Source organism: Danio rerio, chromosome 12, assembly GCF_049306965.1.
Source record: "Danio rerio strain Tuebingen ecotype United States chromosome 12, GRCz12tu, whole genome shotgun sequence".
NCBI classification, from domain to species: domain Eukaryota; kingdom Metazoa; phylum Chordata; class Actinopteri; order Cypriniformes; family Danionidae; genus Danio; species Danio rerio.
The window spans coordinates 47,910,355-47,925,531 of NC_133187.1; the positions used below are offsets into that span (position 1 = coordinate 47,910,355).

Here is a 15,177-nt window from a genome sequence, read left to right on the forward strand (position 1 = left end):
ACACTAATTTATTTTAGGGATCTGACTGACTCTTGATATTGATTCAAGTGTACTTAGGTGGAGAGGGTGTTAACTTCCGTCTAGGACAACAAGGGGTTGCATGACTAACCTAGATAGGTTACCCGACCTTTGTTTAGAAGTAATATTATTCTAAATTAAGTTCATATGGGAAACCATGGGCTTGGTGAAACCAATATTATTAAAGAGCAGTGGTTCTCAAAGTGGGGGTCGGGACCCCCTGAGGGGTCGCAGGACAATGAGGGAGGGAGGGGGGGTGGGGTTGGGTCGCTGGTGATTTAAAAAAATCTATTTATTTAACTATAAGAGTTACCGTATTTTATCCATAACCTACTAAAGAGAAAAAATAGTTGTTTATAGTTACTATATACCATATAGTTAATATAGTAGCTTATAGTTACTAGTTCTATTGGAATGCGACCCCTGGGGTAATAACATTATATTAAAGACACAGCAATAGTGTCAGATGCAGCAGATTGGTTTTATAACACCAGGTTAAAGTTTCTGGCCCGTTTACAGCACTGACATACATTATAAAAAATAAACAAAGAATAGACTTGGGTCAATTGGTGTGTGTGCACCATTGCATGCCAGGTTTCTGTATTTAATACCACCTCAGAGGATATTGGGGGTCCCAAGTCACTGGCATTGTCATTTTGGGGGTCGCGGGCTGAAAAGTTTGGGAACCCCTGTTATAGAGTACAGAAGTCGGTTACATTTATAATAATAATAAACTCTGATTGGAAATGATATTGTTTTTTACTTAAGGGTGTACATCTAAGGTGAATTAATTTAAAATACTTTAGAATGAGCAAGCACGGGAGCGGCCATCTAAAAGTAGTAGTCATCTACCTCTGTTTAATATTCAAGACTAACAAGAGTGTGACTGTGAGGGACGCCATCGGCCGGGGCGATTTCTCTGAGCAACATGAGCACCCGAATGAACAAATGTAATAGTTACGAGTGAAGACAAAAGGTTCAAATATTTATCTAAATTATATATTGATATAATCTTAATGTTTTATGATTGGAGTCAGATAAAACGAAAGATAAACATATTAATATTCTAAAACAACTCGTATTCAAATTGGAGTCAGATATGAGTTAAATTTAAAGTAAATCAACATAGTGCACTGGAAAGACCGAACAGGAATTGAACCTTCATCGACCAGTAGACACCTCCATTTGACCAACTGGGTGGACCTTACAGGCTTGGGCGGTATCCAAATTTTGATACCACGCTCCCTCTCTCTTTTATTCACACACACATAGAGAGAGCACCAAGCGACACACAGCATCACGCTCTCTCTCATTTAAACACACACACACGCACGCACGCACGCACACACACACACACACACACACACACACACACACACACACACACACACACACACACACACACACACACACACACACACACACACACACACAACCGCACACGCAAACACACTCTGGGTTGTTAAACTACGTGCCCACTCCCTTTCAAATTACACCAGAGTTACTGACCGCTCCCCCGAAATCTGGTCAGCTCCCACAGTACAGCATTGGGAATGCAGATCTCTAGTTGGTACTGTATTAACAACGTCTCCCTTCTCGTTTGGTCGAAACCGGAAATACTGCCAAACTGCAGGTCACTTGGTTCGCGACTCGCCATCTTACCTCACCCTCTCTCCTCCACACTGTCCCATGATGACAATCACGCATACACATTTGCAGGCATTAGAAAATTAATATTTATTATTTAATACTCGTCTCCTATTTAAGTGCATTGTTTTTATGAAGGTATAGCGGTATTGAAACTGACACAGTTGCTATTTGCAGAGGGCATTTTTAAAAAAGCAATGCAGAGATTATATCTCATTAGGAGGTTACAACAATTTGGTGTGAGTCAAAATGTTCTGGAGATGGTATACAAGAACTTGGTTGAAAGTGTTGTGAGTTTTACATGATTGCATGGTATGGACTGTTACCAATTAAGCAAAAGCAAAAACTTTGTTGAGTGGTAAAAACTGGCAGTGCAATTAGGTAAAGCACAAAGACAACCAAATGAAATGTATTCAGTGAGAATTAAACAGAAAGCACACATCATTGTTGAGGATTGTTCCCATCCCTTAAATATCAAAGTTCAGCTCTTACCATCAAAAAGACGTTTTACGCAACCTCAAGTTAAAAAAAAATGTGTATCAAATGTCCTTAGTGCCGAGTGCCATTAGATATTTTAAATACTGGGTTCTAAGTATGTAAAGGTTTTTAAATTGAGTTTTTTTAAAAATGTTTTTTTTAATGTGCTATATGTGATAACAATGAGTGTATTTGTGATTTCTGTTTTTTCTGTGATGTATGTAATGTGAACGTTGATCTGTTTGTGTGGTGAAGCCAAAGATGAATTTCCACTCATGGACAATAAAGTAAAGTAAAGTATTTTTAGATCCCGTAGTATACCATAATACCGTATTACCGCCCAAGCCTAATTTGTGTATTTATGAATCTACGCCATCGTGACGCCCTAAATATGAATAACATGAAGCCTTATGCCGAGTTCAGACTGCATGATTTTCAAAGTAGTCGTGTCACAGATGTTTTCACACTGCTTGACTATCTGGGCTTGCGTTTCGTCGCTGCTTTGTTTACATTGCAAGATGGTTTGGCGACATGGACATTCACATTGCATGACTTTACTATAGGGAGAATCGCCGACAACTTTGTCCAAACTACGTCTCACAGCCAAAAACATGTAGTATATCTTTTGTTATTAACTACATAACGAGAAAGAAGCCTTTAATGGAGTAGAACATGTACATGTTTGCTCACCTGGGTTTAAAGGGAATTAGCCATTTCTCCTCAACTTAAGTTGATAATAAACTAATTTCTTTCTGTATGAAACGTCAAACAGACACGGTTGCTCCTGATTCCTGTCAAACCTCCACTAGTTTTTCCTCCATTTCGTGGGTCCAAATAAACCGAAAAAGAGCGCTTTTAACTTGTCCCCCAGCCTCCCGCTGGCCTGCAGCAGGTATACACACACACACACAAGTGAAAGCTGCTCTCTCATTAGCTGTAGGTGATCGCTGATGTTATTTTCAGTCAAAACTCAATTCACACGGCATGATTTAAATCGCCGACAGCTCCAGATATTCAGCACGCCAAATATCTCACAGGCATCGGCGACTCATCTGTGATTCTCTTAGATCGCGTCTTTGATCGTTCATACTGTGTGATTGTCACTCACATGCACGAGCACCGATTTGCCTGTGATTTCAGGCATTTGTCGGCGATTTCTCAAAACCTGTCAGCGAGTCAAAATCAGGACTAAAATCACACAGTTTGACCTAGGCATAAGTAATATGAAACAATTTGAAGCAGCTCAACAATTTTCAGCACTGATAATAATAATGAGAAATGTGTTCTTTTAAAAAGGCCGCTGAATGACAGACAAAGTCAAAGGAAATGGAGCAGCTAAAATCCTTTATACACTGACATATACTTTGATCTGAAGTTTTGTCTTTCAGCAAACACCACAAACAGGGTCACGTCAACAAGCATTCGAGGAGCCAAACGTGTGTTTGTGTGTGAGGGATGACCGAAAACTCTTCATAAACACGCAGAGACTCGTCCTCATTCCTGAAATACATTCAGAAGAGATTGATCAACAGCGGCCGTGTCCAATCCTCAAAACACAGAGACGCCAAAAACACAAATCCTGGAAACATCCCGCTCGGGTTTCCTCCTCCTGCACCTGCTCAAATCTCTATTTATAACAACACTATTTTTAGGTTTCTTCAAGAAAACCACAATATGGTGTGGAAAGATTTTTTACACACAAGTTTTAATACTGACTGTAAGAGAAATTTCAACTCCTGGCCATAGGCATGAGCAATACAATAGCATTTCTGCTGTGGTGAGCATGAATGATAAATTATTAAAGCAACTTATGCAGTGAATTTCTCTTATTTTGCATTGACACTTTACATTGCTCATCACTATTAGAAAATGTGAGTAACAGCAATATGCTAATATATAGAGTATATGAATGTGTGTGAAGGGTTTATATACTCCTAAAATGTAAATACAATAGGTATAATAAAAATGTTTAAAATTTGAATGGACAAAATAAAAAAAAGGAATAAAATATGGTATTAAATAAAAAAGGCAGTATTTACAATAACTATAAAAACTTAAACATACTTATACAGAAGTTCTAAAAGATTATTCACAAAACTCATATTAGAATTGCTAGTCAAACCAAATTTTTTCCATTCATTTTCCTTAATCTGGAATGATACAACAAATGTATAATTTGCAGTAAATAATAATTCCCTAAATACACATTTTCCTTATATATATATATATAAACAATAATAATAATAACAATAGTAATAATATAGATGCAGTGGCGTAGTAGGTAGTGCTGTCGCCTCACAGCAAGAAGGTCGCTGATTCGAGCCTCGGCAGATTAATTAAGGGACTAAGCCAAAAAGAAAATGAATGAATGAATGAATAATAATACAATATTATAATAAAATAATAATAATTTATACAATATAATATTAATATATAAATAAAACTATAAAATAAATAAACATACTCAATAAGATTTGTGTTATAATAATAATAATAATATCCTGCAATTGCAAAATAAAACAAATAGCCGAAATAAAACAAATAATACTTTATTTTTATATATTTTCATATATACTTATAATATACTTAAATATTTCCCAAATGATACATAAAAAATATTGGCCTCTTTGGGAAATCTTTGTAGACTGATGGCATTTCATGGCGTTCAGCCTTATAATCCAAAAATGTGAGCAAACTTACATGTTTTATCATCACTTTAGACATTACACTAGAGAATCATTCAAACACTAGCTCTAAAGTGACGATGGTGAAGTAGCAGCGGTGTCTGCTGTTCTGATATCAGCTGCAGATATGAATGAATGGCAGAACTAGTTCCTAATACAAAAGGGTTTTTGAGATTGAGGTTTGATTTTATTTTTTATACACATGATTATGCTGTCTAACTGTTGTATAAACGCAATATCACACGAGTAGCAGTGAAATATGGCTGTATATCGTCAATGGTGGGATACCTGCGGCCTCAAGCCTGCTACATGTGTGATATTGCTATAACATGTGATATTGCTGTGTTGTGCGTATATATTTATTAATAATAATAACAATACTATATGCAAGTATATAATATGTAAATTTGTTTCACTAAAGTTTTAGAACAATAATAATAAAGTTTCTTAAAAACACAAAATATATCTGGAATCCGCCATACACAAACACATTCACATTATATAATAGAGGTGACTTTCACTCTTCCATATTAAACCATCAGTGATGCCAAATCACCATAATAATTACCCTGAGCTCAAATACCAAAAACCAGAAGCGTTTCTCTTCACCTAAAATGTACAAGCAGGGGCGCAACTACACGTTGACTGAGGGGTGTGCGGGTTTTGCACAAGTTATTTTTCCTCATCAACATGCTTCGAACAAATACATTCGCAGTTCTGAACATCACTGAAATAGTATGAAGTAGTAAAAGTACAAGAACACTAAGCCTGTTAAGTTACAAAGAATTACATCAAATACCAAATGTCTTCTCAATTCAATTTTCCTCACTAAATGAGTGTAGCACCTTGACATGCCTTGCTTCTGTACTTGTTGTACATTTGTAAAAAAAAAAAAAAAAAAAAAGATAAGTATGGCAGTCCTAAAGGGCAAAAGAACATAAAATTGCAATCACTTCTCATATGCGAGGTGTAAGGTCTGTCTTTGCATTCACAATTGAAACTGCTATTACACCTCTCACAAAATAAAATAAAAAACACTGTAAAATATTTATTGTAAAAAATAAACAGAGACAAACTGCCTGAAATATCGATTACACAATAAATTTATAAAAAACATGTATATAGTATGAAAAGGGATCTTGAAAGAAGGATTAATAAACATCTCAGTTCCAAAAAATGTGTAAATATTCTGACTATTTGTTCATGTGTCAGTTTTAACAGGGTTAAGAATGATTACAATCAAGTATATAAAATTTATACAGGGGAATTTTTAATCAAAATAGTATTTTTTTATTTTATCTGAAATATATTGAAGTCTATACTTATAGACATACATTTTGTGTGATCAGTCTTATTTTGGCAAAATAATTAATTAATAATAAATAATAGGGGTGTAACGATACACTCAGCTCACGATACGATGTGTATCACGATATAATGTTCACGATTCGATATGTATCACGATATTTGGAATAAAAATTGAAAATTTAACTGAAATGCAAATTTTACCAAGTAAACTATTTTTCTTTTACCAAGTAAACATTTTCCCAGGAGCCAAAACTTACAGAAGTGTCTGATAGACAGACAGTGAGTGATCATGTGTAAAAGGAGGTTTCAACTTGATTTATTTTTTAGTTAGTCTTTAGTCACATTCGGTGTCCCTGAGCTATAACATGCCCTGGGGTTAACTGAAGAAAAAATTAAACAATAAAAAAAAGCTAAAATAACTGAAATCAATCCTTAATTTGAAAACCAGGCTACATGTCCCAACAAGGTATTTCGTAGGATCAGGATTAGAAGTGATGCGCAAGTGATGCGATTGATTCACAGCGATAAAACTTGTTTGTCTCTCAACAGATGTCACATTTGACAAGAAAATGTTGGGATTAATAATAAATTAATAAAAAAAAAGTCATATTAATCATAACTTTTGACCTCAACTGTACTGTATGTATGATTTGACAGTTTATTTTGATGAAAATGTTAAAAACCTACACATTCTACGTGAACACTTTACTCTTGGCTGTGTGACTGCATGTTATTGTTTTAAATGGTTTTGAATTAAAACGTGTGCGCCAACGTATGCAACTCATGGCATATTTTTTATTTAATAAAATACAATTTTATACTCGTATTAAAAGCAAAATAAACAAAACTGTTTTATTTAGTTTTATTATTTGAAACTTTTTAATACGGATAATTTCAACAATCATTTTGGCACAACGGCGCCCCCCATGTGTTGCGCCCTCACGCACCGCATATACTTCATACCCCCTTTTTGCGCCTCTGTGTACAAGCATGTTCATAAATCACCATCAAGCATGCACCATGACTTAAAACAAGCATTCACATCTGTACCGCAAACAACACGGCATGAGTTGTGCCAAACTTTACTACTTAGTGTCAGGAGTTTGTTTCAAATCCCTCACAGCAAGTATGAGTGAACGTAATAGTGAAGCTCGCCTCAGCAAAAGCCACTAAGAGGCCAAAAATAGCATGTGCTGATGTGGACCGATGTGTCTTATTAGCTCTCTCTCTCTCTCTCTCGCAGAGACGCACAGAGTTCCTACAGACCTACTTTCTCTTCCTCGACTTAATAGGATTTATGTGCCTGAGTCTGAGATACACAAACACACCTGAGCGAGTCCTTCCATTAACACGGCTAATCTGAGACCTTTGGGGAGCACATGCTCTCTTTACGCATCCAAAACACTTCCAGGCCTCTATTTACCCTTAAAGGTGTCCGATTATGGCCTTTTAGCAAGATGCACAAGTCCCAGGTGTGTCCGCAAAATGCACCTGTGACATTTCAGCTATATACAGTTGAAGTCGGAATTATTCACCCTCCTGTGAATTCTATAAATATTTGCCAAATGATGTTTAACAGAGCAAGGAATTTTTCACAATATTTTTTTTTTCTGGAGAAAGTCTTATTTGTTTGATTTCGGCTAGAATAAAAGCAGTTTTTATGCTATTTTTAAGGTCAAAATTATTAGCCCCCTTAAGCCCTACTTTTAAGCACATTTTAGATATGCACATAAAAAAGGGGTTGATGGAAACGCCAAGATGTGCATACATTTTGAAAATGCACATAAAGAAGATAAGCGCGAGTAGGATACACTTTTATTCAATAAGAAAAGATACACAAACTACGACGGAAACACTTTTACAGAACAAACTCCAGCATGAGCATTAAAAAAGGTCATGTGATTTTGTTATAAGAGATTATGTGATGATAAAAATGTGTGTAAATGGACAAATCAGCAGGCTGAGCACACTGTAAAACATTTGAGCAGTTGTTTTGTTTGTTTCTAAAAAGCCTTAATTCATTTCAGTATTAGTGTTACTATTAGTTACCTCCAGAATCAAGAGTGTCTGCACTCGGCGTCTCACGCCTTCAAATGCCACCACATGTCCATTGCTTGTCGGAATTGTCTTCTGAGGCTAAAGTCATTTATTAAAAGGTTGACAAAACACCAAAACACATTTTTTTAGATGTTAACAGTCATATATGTGCTAAAAACACTATTAGGACATATATTTCACGAAAAAAGTGAAAATTGGTTGTTTTTGTAATGCGTTTTTAGTTTATTTTTTACCTGATACAGTGATTAAACGGCAGAGAGACGCCACATTGTGTTGCCAAAACAAGTCAAAGAAGAAGAATTGTTTGGAGACATGTCGTCAGTGTTGCGTTTATCAATGTGCTGCAACAAAGTTTTTGTTGTCATTTCTGCTATGAGAGCCCATCTGGAAATGGTAAATTCCGGATTTGCCGCTCGTCTCCTTTTAAAAAAAGAAAGTGGCTCCAGTTGGTGTTGATTGTCCTGTCTCTACAGATTTATAAGCGATCAGGGGTATTTGTTTGTTTATTCAGATGGCAAATTTAGTTTGTATTGTCAGCAGTACTCTTTCAGCATTTAAAGACAGACCTTAGTCAAAACAATTTCTAAATTACTAAGTTTACAGAACGTTAATATCACTTCAATATAATGGGCTGAAAGATCCGCTGTAAATGCTGCTTTCTGAGTGTAAACATGTAAACACCGCAATCAAACTATTACCATCGTGTAGAATTTTCACCACATTTTGTGACAGGATAGTCTGTACACACATGACTTTCTACCTACCGAGTGGATCTAAGATACAGAGAAATGGAGTTTTTTTTTTCTCCCATTCGCCCTGCAGAAAAATCCAGTTTAAACCAGCCTAGGCTGGTTGGCTGGTTTTAGAGGGGTTTTGGCCATTTCCAGGCTGGTTTTAGCTGGTCAGGCTGGAAAATGACCAGCCAAATCCGGCTAAAACCAGCTTGACCAGCCTGGTTTAAGCTGGACATAGCTGGTTTTGGCTGGACTACCAACCTGGCTAGGCTGGTCAAGCTGGTTTTTGCTGGTCATCTCCCAGCCTGACCAGCTAAGACCAGGCTGGAAATGGCTGGAAACCAGCCTGGAAGTGGCCAAAACCCCTCTAAAACCAGCCTGGTCGACCAGCTAAAACTAGACAACCAGCCTAGGCTGGTTTAAGCTGGATTTTTCTGCAGGGCGCCGTGCGGTATCTAACATAGCATTAAACTTACACTCTTCCAGCAGTTCCTCGTATGCAATATCTCGTTTGTCACGGGGGGCTTGCATGAAATATTCCTGAATGAAAGTGCCAAACTGCAGTCAAAGTCCACAAATTAATAATTTGGCAAATAATTTGATTACTGATGTCCAAGTAAACACAGTCACTGTCTTTCTCCCCTGCGTCTGTATGTTTATTTTGCTTCTGTGCAAATCAGCATGTGCCCAAATGGAAACTCCCATTTTTATGCAAAACCCTCCCTCTTGCCCTGCCCCGACACTCCCACCTAAACAGAGCTGGACACACCCACTTTCCTCAATTTTTTTCTAGAGGTGTGAAAACACCCTGCTGAAACATTGGTTTTGTGGCCCTTTAAATGAAGAAAAGACTCGCTTATGCTCGCTTACAAAGCTTTTTTCGCATAACTTTTATGTAATATTCCAGTTTTGCGGCCAAGGCAGTGGCGCAGTAGGTAATGCTGTCGCCTCACAGCAAGAAGGTCGCTGATTCGAACCTCGGCTCAGTTGGACAAGACTGCAGTAATGGTGCAGAAAATTCTGATTTGTGATCACGTGCATTAATTACACTGTACAGCATATTAACACAGACAGCTGGTTTTTAAATTTGCAATAATAATTCTGAATATTCCTGTATTTTTATTCTAAATCAAAAAGTCCAATAGACTTGAATGTGTTCTTGACAGGCCCTTTAAGACTCAATTCTCTTAGGTCACACATTTTAAATAAACATACTAATCTCAGGACCTTTAAACCTCTACATGATGAAGTGTAGATCTTCACAGCGCGAGTGAAAATGATCAACAATACCAAAATAGAAAATAAACAAATCCATCAACACATGTCCTTCCTTACTAACAGTCCCTATAGAGAGTACACTGGACTTAAATACATCACCTTCTGAACTCACACACACACATAAACAACATTACTGTAATGCAAACCTCATGACGGCTGATTAGTTTGCCTTATTTACACAAATGAACAATCCGATAGATTTAGCTTGATGCATAACTGCCAGACAATTACACTCAAAACCTTTCAGAGATGATGATTTCCATTCCAAATGCCTGAATTCTCAATCATAAACGTTCTGATCACATCCAATCACTCGCTATCAAATAACATTCAGGATGCATCACGGTTCAGACTCAAAAAGATGGAGCCTAAATTCAATTAGAGCAGAATTATTTTGATGGTCCGGGCTCGCTAATGGCTTTTAACCAACTTAACGTACACACACACAGACCCACACACACACACGCACGCAAAGAGCATGCTTTCTGTCAAATAGCTTTCGATGAGGTCACTGGACTCGAGCTGCACAATACATGGTTTCAGCATCGATAATGCACTGTGCACATTCACAATAGTCACATTGCAAGATATGAAATGTTGAGTCTGAATTATTATTAGGCCTGTCATGATTTCTATTTTTGTTGTACGATATATTGCACCAAAAAAATATTGCGATAAATAATATTTAAAAAACTATTTTATGCCACTTATTATATAAACAATATGATAGCATCACTATGCAAGTGAACTCTTCCAAAGAACACATCGTATTCAATTTTTAAGGTGTCATTCTCATCAAACCTTCTTTTTATTTATAGTCATTTTACAATTTAATAATCAGGCATTGAATCAAAATGTGAAAACGTATAACCCCGCCAGTCCTACGCCACCCAAAAAACTCTGAGCTGGTATCGAACCGGCGACCTTCCACATGGGAGTTGGTTGCTCTAACAAGGAGGCTAAAGACCATGGCCTCTAGCATCTGTCGCTAGAGCACCTTTAGAGGTCAGAGGAGTGAGGTTTTTACTTGCACAGCACCTACTGGCTGGCTTCCGTTACACTCATCCCCCTAAACCTCACTCCCATCCGGGTCACGGCACCAATGTAACCCCGCCGTTCCCATGCCACCCAGCCCGCTCCGAGCTGGTATCGAACTGGCAACCTTCCGCATGGGAGTCAGTTGCTCTAACAAGGAGGGTAAAGACCATGACCTCTAGCCTCTGTCGCTAGAGCACCTTTAGAGGTCAGAGGAGTGAGATTTACCTGCACAGCACCTACTAGCTGGCCTCTGTTACGAACGCATATCCTAAATAAATCGTAACAAATGTTATCAAGGTAAAAAGTTACAAAGGCTGTGATTTCTGCTACCAGATCTATTGTCAGTTGTCAGACACCCACATGAAAATGTACACTCACCGGCCACTTTATTAGGTACACCTGTCCAACTGCTTATTAACACAAGTTTCTAATCAGCCAATCACATGGCAGCAGCTCAACGCATTTAGGCATGTAGACATGGTCAAGACGACCTGCTGAAGTTGAAAGCGACCATCAGAATGGGGATGAAAGGTGATTTAAGGGAACGTGGCACTGTTGTTTATGCCAAACAGGCTTGTATGAGTATTTCAGAAACAGCTGATCTGCTGGGATTTTCTCGCACAACCATCTCAAGGGTTTACAGAGAATGATCAGAAAAAGCGGAAATATCCAGTGAGCGGCAGTTCTGTGGGCGCAAATGCCTTGTTGATGCCAGAGGTCAGAGGAGAATGGCCAAACTGGTTTCAGCTGTCTGGCCATTCAAAAGTGGGTCCAACCCAGTACTAGTTAGTAGTAGTAGTAGTAAAACTTTATTGTCCTTGACAGGAGATTTGTTATGGACATCGCCATATTGCTGCACATGTAACGGGGAAAAAAAATGAAACTGTAAATTAAGTATGAATGGTGTCAAAATGCTTGTTTTTGTTAAAAATATCTGTTCTAATTAAATCAAAATCCTATGTTCACTGTTAAACTGTGTAATACATCATGGGGAAAAATAGACACCTACAGGTGAGAAAGGGGGTATAATGGGTGGAGTCAGCCAGCCATTTAGTCAGTTCACTTGTTCATCAAAAGCGGTTGAGAGTGATTTTTTTGGTGACCAGACCTGGTACACTTATTGTCTGTGTGGAGCCCTGTTTTCTTTAGGAGAACACTATAAAGTGAATTTGTTCAGGTAAACTGCTTCCGCGTGATCATTATAAAAAAAACATACGAACTAGGAGGGGTTACACAGACACTCACTAAAACAAGCAATAAAAAACAATAGAAAATACAACAATTACAAAATTTATAGTGCTAATTAAGATATACTCTTATTAAATAAACCCACTGACACAGGTACAAAGGATTTCTTATAGCGGTGTAACTTAAACTTTGGGACTCTATACTTTCTACCAGAGGGAAGCAGTTCGTACTGTAGAAACAAAAAATGAGTTGGATCTTTTACAATGCATTCCACCTGATTGAGGACACAGTTCTCATATAAAACTTGAGGATTAAAATATTCATCATGCCCGACAATTTTCCATGCTGTCTTTAGAGTAAGGTGCACCTTATAAAGTACTTAAGTAATTTATAGTAAATACTATAGTGTTTTTAACCGTACTAACACAGACACATCCAGCAGAGATAGAGATGTTGCATGACCAGCTAAAATGTTGCTAGTTTTTTTTTTTTTTTTTTTTTTTTTTTATGTATAGGTGAAATAGATAATCGTCAGTTGTCAGACACCCACATGAAAATATACACTTATCGGCCACTTTATTAGGTACGCCTGTCCAACTGTTTGTAACAAGTTTTTAATCAGCCAATCACATGGCAGCAACTTTCTGTACCCGAATTAAGGCTGGTTTACACTTCTGCTTGGAATAGTGATGGGAAGTTCGGATCATTTTACTGACTCAAATCTTTGAGTCTTGTTTATCGAGATGGACGAATCTTTTTTCGAGTCATTTCGTTCATTTGATTCAATTTGCCAAAATATTATTAAAATGTTGCGAATTGCTTCCAAACACATTTACAACTAACCCAAAAGGTTGATCACACGACAAATGAGTCATAAATAGAATACTGTAAGAAGGAGAAAATAGTAATTCAATGTTTACCTGCTCTTTTGCCTATGAAGGTATTGTTGTCTCTTTGCTCAGCTCACCTCTTCATATCTACAAATGTCAGTGATTCGTTCACGTTACACTGACAGTCACATATAATCTTAACCAATGAACACAGTCTGAGCCAATAGGAGCCATGATAATTAGTTGAATTGGCACGTGATAAACAAAAGACTCAGACCCGATAGAGGACTTGAGAGATGAACGGTTCAATTCTTTTTCTAAATGCATATGATTGGCTTCTGCCTTTCCGCGCTGAATGACTCAAAAGACTTGAAATGAATGATCCCACCTGCATAAATGTGCGCACGTGCGGATGAACGAATCACTCTCTGAGAGGACTCGTAGTTCCCGAGTCATATTGAAGATGTTCAAAATAAACAAATCGTTCATGAACGACCCATCACTAGCTTCGAATGACCAGCGTGACCCATGGCGCCTGCCATGTGAACAGTCATGCATTTATACCTCTGCACGCTGTTTGTGTTGTTCTGCAATAACACTTCAGAAACGCTAGCTGGCAGGAGGTTTTTATGTTCCTCTGCTAAGTTTCTTTGCGAGTGTTTTGTTTTTTCTGAACGCTACCTTAAATGTACAGGTAGCTAAAACTCGCTCATTCAGAGGTGGGAACGGGTGGACGTGCAGCAGCTTTAATCAAAATAAACACAAATCAAAAGTTTCCAACTGGGGGTCCGTTCTTCGTATTACTCAGTTAGCTGGATTTGGTTATTGACGATTTGACATGATCCAGGATCGTTTCGTTCTTCAAAGCTGATCCGAGAGTTGTTGTCATAGCAACAGTTCTGCTAGCTTAAACCTGATCGGGAGCAGGTTCAATTCAAATAAACAGGATTAGATCGGCTCAGTTCAAGCAAAGATAATACAAAAAGTATGTACCGAATTCTGATATTTTCTTACAGTAGTAGTTATAAACACTTGGGAAAAGAGTAAATATTTTTAAACTATATATATAAAGTTATAGTTATTAATAAAATAAAATAAAATAAAATAAAGTTATATATATTAATAAAACTTATGCAATCTGCACTCTCGAAATGAAAGTACAAAGACTGCCACCTGGTGGTGCACAGAGAAAACTTATTGATATGAACTTTTTAGATCGCTTAGTACAAATTGTGTATAATAAACATGCAGAATATGTGACTTTTTTTAAAAGCAATAATACATTTATGCAGTCATGAACATGTTTTACCAATATCCAAATGCTTTTGTAAACAACCAGTTATTCTTTACACCGATTAAAAAAACGGCTACTATAATAAAGAAAATCTTTTCTAAATGTAGAACTAAATACATTGATTTGCATTGAAATACATGATGAATACTCTTGACACATGAAAGAATAAAGCCTGCCGCTCACAACAAATGTTGAAGGTTATTGCATGTCATATTTAACAAACCCTTTACTGCTAATTTAATGTAATTTTGCTCATTTGAATAATTGAATATTAATCAGATGATGTCATTACGCAGCTGTGCCGTCAGCCAATCGTTGCATTGCTGATCATGATTTCGAGAATCGACAGATCTGTCCTTCACAACACACGCAGCGATCTCAGATCAGTTTATCCAGACATTTTAATCTGATTCGCGAACTTGTTTGAAGAACCAAATTAGTGAGAGATCAGTTATCAAGATTAACAGATCCAGGATCTGCCAAATCATCTTAGATCATTTAAGCGAGGTACGAAGAACAGACCCTGGGGCTCCTTCCTAAGACTCACCACTTGTAAACACTTACTCCATATTGCACGCGGCTCTCAGCACCACCCACACTCTTCACCGATATCAAGCAAACCA

At 37.3% G+C, this 15,177-nt stretch overlaps 1 protein-coding gene across 2 annotated transcripts in view; it reads right to left on the reverse strand.

The window, feature by feature from the left end:
* Positions 1–15,177, reverse strand: part of LOC101886286 (PH and SEC7 domain-containing protein 1) — a 166,610-nt gene that overhangs the window by 146,998 nt on the left and 4,435 nt on the right. The window lies entirely within an intron of this gene.